The 10,688-nt window shown below is 36.4% G+C and overlaps 1 long non-coding RNA gene across 1 annotated transcript; it reads right to left on the bottom strand.

The window, feature by feature from the left end:
- Window positions 1-5,485: 5,485 nt before the first annotated feature.
- On the bottom strand, window positions 5,486-10,342 carry LOC114150450 (uncharacterized). The gene is made up of 4 exons (XR_003596749.1): window positions 10,052-10,342; window positions 9,149-9,180; window positions 7,165-7,257; window positions 5,486-6,462 (listed from the first exon to the last, which is right to left on the bottom strand). It is a non-coding gene; the product is annotated as an uncharacterized LOC114150450 (long non-coding RNA).
- Window positions 10,343-10,688: the final 346 nt, after the last annotated feature.

The raw sequence follows: 10,688 nt of genomic DNA, 5'->3' as shown, positions 1-10,688 counted from the left end.
GAGAATGGGTAGGACAAGTTCATTTCTCATCATACTCAACAAATAAAAAGGGGGATTATAATCTTAATACATAAAAATCTCCCTTTCACAGCTTTAGACACATTCAAAGACTCAGAAGGAAGAATCATCTTGATTAACGTATTCTATATGGAGAGAGGTTTTTGCTTGGCAGTGTATATGGCCCAAATATGAATGATGAGGATTTCTTTGCGGTCCTCCTCAGTCAAATTGCTGAGATGGATTGCCCAAACATACTTATCGGCCGTGACTTTAATTGCTCCTTATGCCCTCATATGGACAGGGCCCCCCCCCCCCAAAACACGCAGTCTAAAAACTCTAGGGCAATAAAAAATATTCTAGAGGAACTGGATTTAATGGACACATGGAGGCATTTTAACCCCTCAATAAAAAGTTTCACCTTTCACTCGTTGCCACATTCAACGATGACACGCATCGATTATTTGTGTATGTCGAATCATTTGGTCCACTTTGTGGAAGAAACAGAGATGGGAACTATTTCCCTCTCTGACCATGCTCCTTTTAGGCTGGCCATGCAGCCACCCAGACCACTGGATCGCACAGCTTCCTGGAGGTTAAATAGATTGCTGCTGCTAAATGAAGATTTTACAAAATTGCTAGAAGAGCAGACAGACTTCTTTTTAGAACTCAATGACAATAGTAATACTGACCCCAGATTAGTATGGGATGCTTATAAGGCATAGATGCGGGGTATAATAATATCATATTCCAGTCGTAAGAGGAAAGAACAATTAGCAGAACAAAATAAAATTGAAAACAAAATAAAAAAACTGGAAGAGGAATATATTTTATCCAAATCAGATAAAATTCTAGGGGAACTCAAAACAGCCTCACTATCTGATATAATAACAAAGAAAGCTGAAAAGGATATATTATTTGCACAGCAAAGGTTCTTCGAACACGGTAACAAACCAAATAAATATTTGTCAAGATTAGTAAACAAATCCCCTGGCACAAACTTTATATCCTCAATTCAAACGGTCGTCGTCATATGGATAAATGAATGCTTCAAACAGTTTTATGAAAAACTGTTTTGTTCCAAAGTAAAAAAAGGTGCACTAGAACATGAACTGCTGGATAAATTAAATATACCACAATTGGCACCAGAACAGGCAAACATATTAGCAGGACCTACAACAAGTCTAGAAATTGAAAAGGCCATTTCTTCACTACAGTCTGGTAAATGTCCAGGTGCTGATGGATATCCTGTTGAATTTTTTAAAACCTTAAAAGGCAAAATTAGCTCATTATTACAACGAGTCTTTAATACATCACTTGAAAAATCGAAATTACCTGATACCATGTATATGGCAAATATTATTGTAGTCCCAAAAAAAGATAAAGACCCAGAACAATGTTCGTCATATCGACCAATTAGCCTGCTTGGTGTAGACATGAAGATTTTATCCACTAGATTGGAAAATGTAGTCTCCAACATAGTCAATACAGACCAACCCGGCTTTATAAAGGAGCGTCTGTCATCAAATAATACTAGAAGACTTAACAATATCATCCAACACCTTAACCAGACACAAATACCAGGCATCATTGTTTCAATGGATGCTGAAAAGGCCGTGTTGAATTGGAGTATATGTTTGAAGTGTTAAGAAGATTTGGACTTGGAGAAAATTGTATAAATTGGGTAAACGTTTTTATAAAACGCCTACGGCATCCATCTTGACAAATGGCCTCCTATCTGCTCCCTTTGGACTCAGTAGGGGGACGGCGCAGGGAAGCCCTCTTTCTCCTTTTCTATTTGGTTATAGAACCACTTGCAATTGCAATTAGACAAAGCAATGATATTTTATACTAATAGGAAAAAAAGTTTATAAAATATTATTATACGCTGATGATATACTTTTAACTTTGACAGACCCTGTGAATCTATCCTGGCTCTCATTGACTGTGTCAACAAATTTGGTAAGATATCTGGGTTTAAGGTAAATTACGGAAAATCAGAAATAATGACTTTAAATGCCTCTGACCAGGGAGAACCAGCATTCTTGAAGCCATTTTGATGGGTTACTACAGGATTAAAATATCTAGGAATACACATTACACCTAGAACTAGCCAGCTGTACTCTGAAAACATCAATCCTATGATTATTCATATTAAGGATAAGTTGGTGAGATGGAAGAAGCTCCCATATCCTTTCTGGGGAGAGTTAACCTTATTAAGATGATAATTATCCCTAAGTTAATTTATCCAGTGTCTATGCTGTTTTTGTTACCAGGATACATGATCTATGGAATAATGGAAAATTCAAGACATTTGAGGACTTAAGAACACAATATGACATCGTCTCCAGTAGTTCTGTCACGATAACAAATTTTGCTGAGCGATTAATTGTCTCAAAAAATTATTGCGATAAACGATAATATTGTCTGAAGACCTTTTTACACTGATTTAATGGAAATGATGTAATAATGATGCGATTTCCTGCCAAAGATAAATACACTTTATTTTCAAAAGAATATTTAACACTGGAGCTGATAAACAAAATAAACAAAACAACCAAAAACAAAATGGATTCTCAGTCTCCATTAACAAAAAATGTACTTGATAAAACCTTAAAAACATAAAGCCAAAGTGGAAATAAATACTGCATTCAACCAAAAGACTGCAGATTATGAAGTCTGTATATTATGTTGCCCTTCAGTAATAATTAGATTTAAATAGAGAAGATGGGCACATCGGCCACCTGATGCAATAATTCACACTACATGATTTTTTGCTCCTATTTTTCCCCTTATAACAATCTTAAAACGTTGGTCTTTCTAAGATTGTGTGGTGTGTTATGGTAGATCGTCGTTGCGCTCCGATATAAATCAGGGTTTTCCCCGACTGGGATCTTAATGCAGCCTGTTGAATGTGACAGGCAGCCAATCAGAAAGCAGGGATTCTCCTCCGTGTTTTCTGAGGGGAAATGACGTCAGGGAATCCCAAACAGCTGACACGGAGCAACCCGAAGTCCAGCGGACATTGGAGATGATATGTGGAAACAACATTAATGTTTATTCAACATGCAAAGAATATAGAAATGACAAGAGGAGGAGTTGGAGCCAAATTGCTACTGCAGTTGATAAACCCGGTAACTTTTCAGCTGTTCTTCGTTAACGTGACATAAACAGGTTATAATGATTTTCATTCAGTCAGGACTTTACGCTGACACTAGCCACATGCATTGCAGGTAGATTGTAGTAAAGCATTGATTAATGCCTGGTTTTAAAATTAGTTCACTGGACTTGTAGCCATTATTTTGTGCCCATTGTTGGACACCACATGGCAGGAACGAACCCGATCGAACCGTTATAACTAGGATTTCTGTCGGCTAATGTTTGGTCTGTTAGGTTTTGAAAATGGGCCGACAGCTCTAAGATCGTGTCGTCTGCGCTGGACTTTACACTAAGGAAATGAGGTCAGAGGTCAGTGGAGAGCACTGGAGTTGAGCTTTTTTTCATTTGGTGTCATCAACAGAAAGAGAAAAAGGCTGGAAGAGACGATAATGCCGATAATTAAAATAACGTCGATAGTTTTAATTTATCATATGATTAATTGATTTATCATTTGACAGACCTAGTCTCCAGGGACTTTTATAAATATCTTCAGCTAAGGCATTACGTTAAGGCAAAAATGGACTCACTAGAGCTCCCAAGGGATTATTATTTACTTGAAAAAACTACTCTTGATTGTCATAAACATGGGAGATTTGTGTCAAGATTTTATACTGAATTATAATCCCTAAGGAAAGATAATATGGCGAATTTAAGATCAACCTGGAACATAACTCTGAAAAGCACAATTGATTCAGAAGCATGGGAAGATATTTTGACTCTGCCTTCCAGAATCTCAGTATGTAACCATTATAAAGAAATGCAATATAATATTTTACATAATGTATATATATCTCCGTATATAGCAAGTACACACCAGGAAGTTCTCCTAATTGTCCCAAATGTAAAGTAATCACAGGGACTAGAATTCACTGTTTATGGGAGAGTAAAATTATAGAGTCATTCTGGCAAGGAGAATATGGAGAAATCGGCTCCGCTATAGGAAACAAACATTTCTCCCCAGTCGGGTCCTGTGTCTCCTTGGGTTCATTCCCAGTCACCTGGATACCCACAAAGAGACTGTGCAATTCCTATTGATGTTGGCCAGAAAATCGATAATGCTTAAATGGGTTGGTTGTGATGCCCCTTTGATCCAACTATGGAAAAACTTACTTTCTGAAGTTATTGTATTAGAAAGATTGAGATACACTCTGAATGGGAAATTCTATGCTTTTAAAAAAAGATGGGAACGTATTCTTGAATACTTCAAAATTTCTAAATTAAAAAACCAGTAATGTGAATCCGAATGATGTTCATGTACAAATTGTTTACGTTTCTCATACAATTGCTGTAATTTATGTACATGCCTCCAGTTTTGTTTTCTGTATCAGTGCTGTATAAGTTTTGTCCTGTTATTGTTCTTTCCTTTTCTCTTTTTGTATAAATGTTCAAAAATACCTAATAAACATAATATTTAAAAAAAAAAAAAACATGATCAACTATAATAAAAATACAATTTACAATATATACATACACTCTAAAAAGAAAATAGTTGATCCAACTTAATTGAATTGCTTCAATTGGTAACAAGTAATTCAATTAATTTTATCCAACCTAATTTATTAAGTTTGGTTAACTTGACAAATTTAAGTCAGTCTTAATCAATTAATTTACTTTATTCCAAATAAAAAATTTAAATCCATCTTACTTAATTTTATAGAAAGTCAACTCAAAATTTTAAGTTGTTCCAACTTAAAAAACTAAACTACCCCAAATTAAATTATCACTCACATTTTACTTAAAATATAGCTTGCATTTAAATCATTTTAAAAGTTTTTTTTAGCATGTTATTTTAGTTTTTAAAATAGGAGTAAAATACCTTCATGCTACTCAGAAATTCCACTCGGTTAAAATAATAAATCTACACAAATGGAACATTTTAAATTTTATTGTGAAAGCATCACAAACTTACAGGTTTTTCACAAAATATTATGCATTAAACATGCTACACAAATCTTTTGAAACTTCATAAGGGTTATTACATTTCAGCGACCTGCTAGATCAGAGGTGCCCAAGTCCAGTTGTGGAGAGCCATCATCTTGCAACTTTCAGATGCATCCCATCTCCAATACATCTGAATCAAATGAACTGCTCATTACAACGCCTCTGCTGAGCTGAATGTCTGCTGTTGTGTAAATTCAGAAATTAGCTTCAGGTGGTATTGAAATAGGGTCCATCTGAAAGTTGCACAATGGTAGCTCTCCTGGACAAGACTTGGACACCCCTGTGTGAGGTTGTAGAATCCAGAATTATTCCTCAGGAAAAAATTTTGCTTTTTTAGATTTAACACAAGTCCTCCTAAAAAAGAAAATCCACACTGATCCACAAACCATAACATTTGCTGAGAACATGTTTTTGACATAAAATATGATGACACTAGTGACTATTTTTACACTGAAAATAAGAGCAATACCCAAAAAATATTTAGGCAAGTTTTCAAACAAAGATGTGGTGTAATAGCTGCCTAGTTTAAACCAAGTCCGTTAATTTAACTGACACCAGAAAAGAACAGAATAGTAAACATTATGATCTAGATCCATTCAACCTCCTTCAAAAAACACTGAACAAATCTGTTGATTCAAATTTTTAAAAAAATGCAAAAAGAAAATTCTGTGAAAATGTCCACAAACTGCAGCAGCCTACTACTTTCCTACTTTAATTTTTCCCCCTTAACTTGTATTTTTTTCCCCACACAAAACCAAAGAGATGAACCATGTAACTTTATGAAATGTCAAAAACAAAAAAGACCTACTCCCAAAATGATAATGTTCATCACAACCTCATCAGTAAACATCCTCCAGAAATACCAGTCAATTGTTATCCAGTAAACTCTGTATTACTTGTGGCTTTAATATGAACAATGTCCCAAAAGAAGTTCACAAAGTGCAGTTCCTTGGGGTGTTAAGCTTCCAAAACATGGCGCTCTTCTGTCCAAACAAAGAAGACTGAAGATCTTCTGTCCTGTTGCACAACATGCCAGTGTCTTTACTGTGAGGTCTGAAGTCTTCCAAACAAATTTTGAACTTTGGGAGACATCTTGTGCTGCTCAAGCTGCATGAAGATTTTTTGGAACACTTCAAATGTGAAGCGCAGAACCTTTGGATAAGCCAAGTTAAGGGAATATATCAAACCCAGAAGCAGGGCACATGCTGAGGCAACTGAAGTCAGGTCATGCAACACCTCCACTCCCTCAATGACGATGCCAATGTCTTCTGGGGGTTCTTTCAATCCCTCTCCCTCCTTCCGAATCACAAACATGGCCATGGTGAGTTGTTTGAGTTCCATCTGGGCATCATCTCCGCTGCTGCCCTGTAATGAGTTAAACAATATGTTAAAACTTGAACACTGTAACTAATCTCTCACTACAGAATTTGGAAAATAAAAGCCTTGTAAATGCAAGCACCAAGTATAAGATGTACAGCTTGTGAATTGAAGAGTGGTTTATGGCATTTGAAATATCCTTGATAAATTTTCCAAGTTCAAAGTTGCTTTACAAATTGAATAACTCAAAGGGTGATTTTTAATTTTTTTTTGAAAAGATAATGCATGTATATAGCTTTATATATGTTCCATCATATTACAGGCTTTAGCTTAAAAACCAATTTCTTAGATTTTATATCAAAGCAGAATACTGATCCAGCCAATGGTCATCTTAGGGTGGAACTCAATACAAAATGCATATTTGTGTTGCTTGTCAGATATTTTGGAGCTGGTATCAAAATACCATGACTCTAAAACATATTCTTATTAACTTGTTTGGCATATTGGTAAACAAGAAATGAAGTTGATGTGCTCTGCTGAACAGCAAATTCACCATTTCTGGATTTAAGCAGGATACAGCCATGTTAAATTTACATTTCTGACACCAAATCTGCCCCATTTTTTCAAACAGATGTTCACATTTAGAAAAGCCAGTCCATAAATCATTTAAGAAGGTAAAAACAACTGACATTGAATTTGTCCATTTGCTTGAATGGGATGAGATGCAACTTTAAACCTTTAAAAACCTACACAGTATTCCTTAATAAGGTCTTTTGCATCCTCTCCAAGAAAGGTGATGAGCCCTTTCAGAACACATTCCCTTCGAATCCCAATGTCTTCAACCTGGAGAAAAGTTATCGTTATCAATATTTCATATCTGAAGAGATTCATGACATAACTAATATATTTGGGCTGTTCACAATAGCAAAGACCTATCAGATGCCATAATGTACAGCCCACAAGTCCACTGTGTTTTAATGCTGCACTTCAAAATTATTCATAGTCCACCTCTGCCACATTTTATCCTTCACATCTCAATTTGTGAAACTAGAATGACTTTTTTTTATTTTTTATCAAGAATATATTCTTCAGGTTCTACCACTTTAAAATGTCTTTTATAGAATTGTTTTCGTCTCCAAGCACTAGAAAGGGAGCCTTTATCTCCTATTGCTTTGTTTACAGGGTTTGTTTCACAGAGGGCCCTGGCAAGTTTTTCAATAACTGACTGGTCAAACTGGCAAAGATGATCATGTAGTATTTGGGTTACAGTTCTGCATGTAACTGGCAGGGACAAAGAACCAATTAAATAGTTTAACTCCTGCAATAGTTCATCAATAGCTGCATTTGACACAAGAAAACTGCTTTCTAACTTTAGAAGAACTGATGCAAGTTTAAGTTCAATATCTCTCTGTAAGTTTTCAGAATCAGTCTCATTAAATGTGTGATCTTGATTAGCTTGTGCAGTACTGTCTTGATCAAAAATATCAGTACCAGAACTAACACACCATTCTTCACCACAGTCTAATTGTTTTTTTTCAGTAATCCCAGTCTTAAATGTATTGCTAATGTCAGAATGTTTTCTGTATTTATGACTTTTGTAGTTCTCGTAAATATTTGTTTGATAAACACAGTCCTGAAACACACACGTGACAGTTTCCTTGTTCTTGAGATGTTGAAAAAAATCTCTCTCAGTGGAAAGTTGATTAAAATCACAAATGGGGCATTTGAATCTGGTTAAGTCTTTGGTAACTGTTTGTTTGACTGGATGATTTCTTGATAAATGGCTCAGTAAAGCATTCCAGGTCTTGAATCTACATGCACAACTTAAATATGAGCATGGATACGAATAACCCCGTCCATAATGCCTGTGGTCTAGTTTGTAGTGCTTGAGCAATTCAGATCTTCTGGAAAACACCCCCTTGCAGTCTTTGCATCTCCACATTAAGTGCAACACTAGAAGGACAAGAGAGGAACTTTGTTACCTATATGTTGCCAAATCTGAAGGCAAGGAAGATGAAACAAATATGGAGGCAAGAGTCAATTTTGAATACTGTGACAACCCTAGCCCCATGCAATACTTTAGATGATTGTTTTACTGCTTGGTAAAATATAGATTCAGAATGGATTTGTTACCATAACTATTTCCCTGTTTTTAATACCATACTGAAAACACTCTATATTAATCAATGTCATATTGTTAGTATTGCAAGGAATTTTTTTAATGCACAAATACACATTTCTTAAATTGCCCTTCTCAGTTGCATATTCCTTAGGATGGGAGTAAGCTTTTTTTAATGACTCCACAGTATTTTTAGGTTGTAATTTTACATTTTTTGTGTGCATATATATCCACAAATATATATGCATGTCTGTTTGTGTGAATAAATTGCCTGTCACTTTCTGCTGTTGCACTGGAAATTTCCCACTGAAGGACAATAAATGTCATTTCTATTCTTATTTTATATCTGTCCACTATTTAGTGTTAAAAATTACAGTAACTTTAGATATTGGTGGGAAAAAATGCTTATTTGACTATAATCAGTTCTCCACTGCAAGGGCAGCTTCCCTCTCCCCAGCCACCTCCCCACTTGTGTGAATCCTGAAGACTTTGCATTTTAGAGCACACATATTTCATATTATCAAAATAGCATATTCATTTTGCATTTAACTTTTTTTCTAAAATTAGAAGCTTGATGATATTACATAAATCCTTTATGAAGAAAATATGGCTCACCTTATGTGGTTTGATGATTCTTGGTTCTAGGCCTGGAAAGAGAAGTGGGTAAAAGAAGTTAATACAACAGTGTTCTAGCCAGAAATGCTAATGCCTGAAATTTTCATTTGATCTTAATTTTTCTTCTTTCTTTTCCTGGCGTTCATGCCGGTTGTCATTTCGATTTCTGTAGCCGGTGAAATCAAGGGCGCGGACGACCATAGGGAGATCAAACATGCATATTGTGAACTGTCCGTGCGCTGTGGTAGATTGCAAATTGCAGAGAAATAATACAGGGCAAGAAGCGATCTAGCCGGGGCGGAGTTTGTGGGGCAGGCTACTAAATGCAGAGCTCCGAAAGTGAAGTTGTGAAATCCTCAGCCCAGCCCGAGGGCGTCTAAGCCCGGCCCAGTTCCTGGGGATCAACGGCTAGCTAGAACACTGCACAATGTTCCTACAGACACAATTTGCTTTTTTAAGAGAAATGACACCTGATGGATTCTTAGCGCTGTCAGGATATTATGCGTTTTATATTATGTCGCCAGTAAGCAGCATGAGAAAACTGGAAAAAATGGCTTCACCGGCTGCAGCTAACAGTGATTAGCACAGTGGAGTTGCATCACATTAAATTAGTTTTGCACAGAACACCCCCACCTCTGTAATTTCAAGTTAGGTTTTTTAGCGTAAAAATACACATAAAAAATAAACATTCAGTCTGACTCAGAGTAGTTATGTTAAAACATGTTGAGATTTGAACCGCCGAAAAGCGCGGCTAATTACAATTAGCAAATGTGTGAAGAGCAAATAACTGATGACACTTCGACGTTAAACACAGTTCAATGTTTCAAATTTAAGGTAGAAAAAGTTTTAAATATTTTTACACCGTTTATTTAATGTTTGGTTATGGTGGGGCAGCATACTTACTGTTTTATCTGAATCTCGTCGACAGTCAATGCTCAGAAGAAATGGCGGTCGGTACCAGAGATGCAGGATCTGTCCCGGGCGGAGCTTACGTAATGACGTCAGACGTAAAGCTGCATTAAACTTAATTGTTTCACTTCGACTCAAATTAAAAAGTTCGTTTGAGATAAAATGCGTGACTGTTAAGTTAATTGAACTCATGAAAGCAAGTTGTCATAACTAAAGTAAAAGAATTAAGTCAGGTTAATGTAAATAAGTCCATAACATGAACTACAGCCCAAATACACTTTTTAGAGTGTAAGAAATTTAATTGAGCAAAAGTCAATAACAAACAAATGAATTAGGTGTAACAGTGTTTAGGTTTAAGTTGTAGAATCCCACTTGCCTTATATGTATCAGTGCAATGGGGAAACAGCGCCCCCTCTCTGTGTGGCTGGTTAAATGTTGCTGGCTCCTGGCCCTTTTCACTTCCGGAGTGCAATGGTCCCATTTCTAAATAAGGTCTGAGACTGACAGAGGTCCGTCCCGCCCTTCCTGTTTGCTGCAGAGAGGTGGACTTGGACCTGGAGGACGGGTAACCGGGTCCAGAGGACGGACCGCCCACAAGCCGGTTAAACTGGCCCCGCCCCCTTCAGCACAG

The sequence above is a fragment of the Xiphophorus couchianus genome, chromosome 9 (genome assembly GCF_001444195.1).
Source record: "Xiphophorus couchianus chromosome 9, X_couchianus-1.0, whole genome shotgun sequence".
In the NCBI taxonomy this organism is placed as follows: Eukaryota; Metazoa; Chordata; class Actinopteri; order Cyprinodontiformes; family Poeciliidae; genus Xiphophorus; species Xiphophorus couchianus.
The sequence above is the reverse complement of the archived record's forward strand: the minus strand, read 5'-3'. Positions and strand labels throughout refer to the sequence as shown.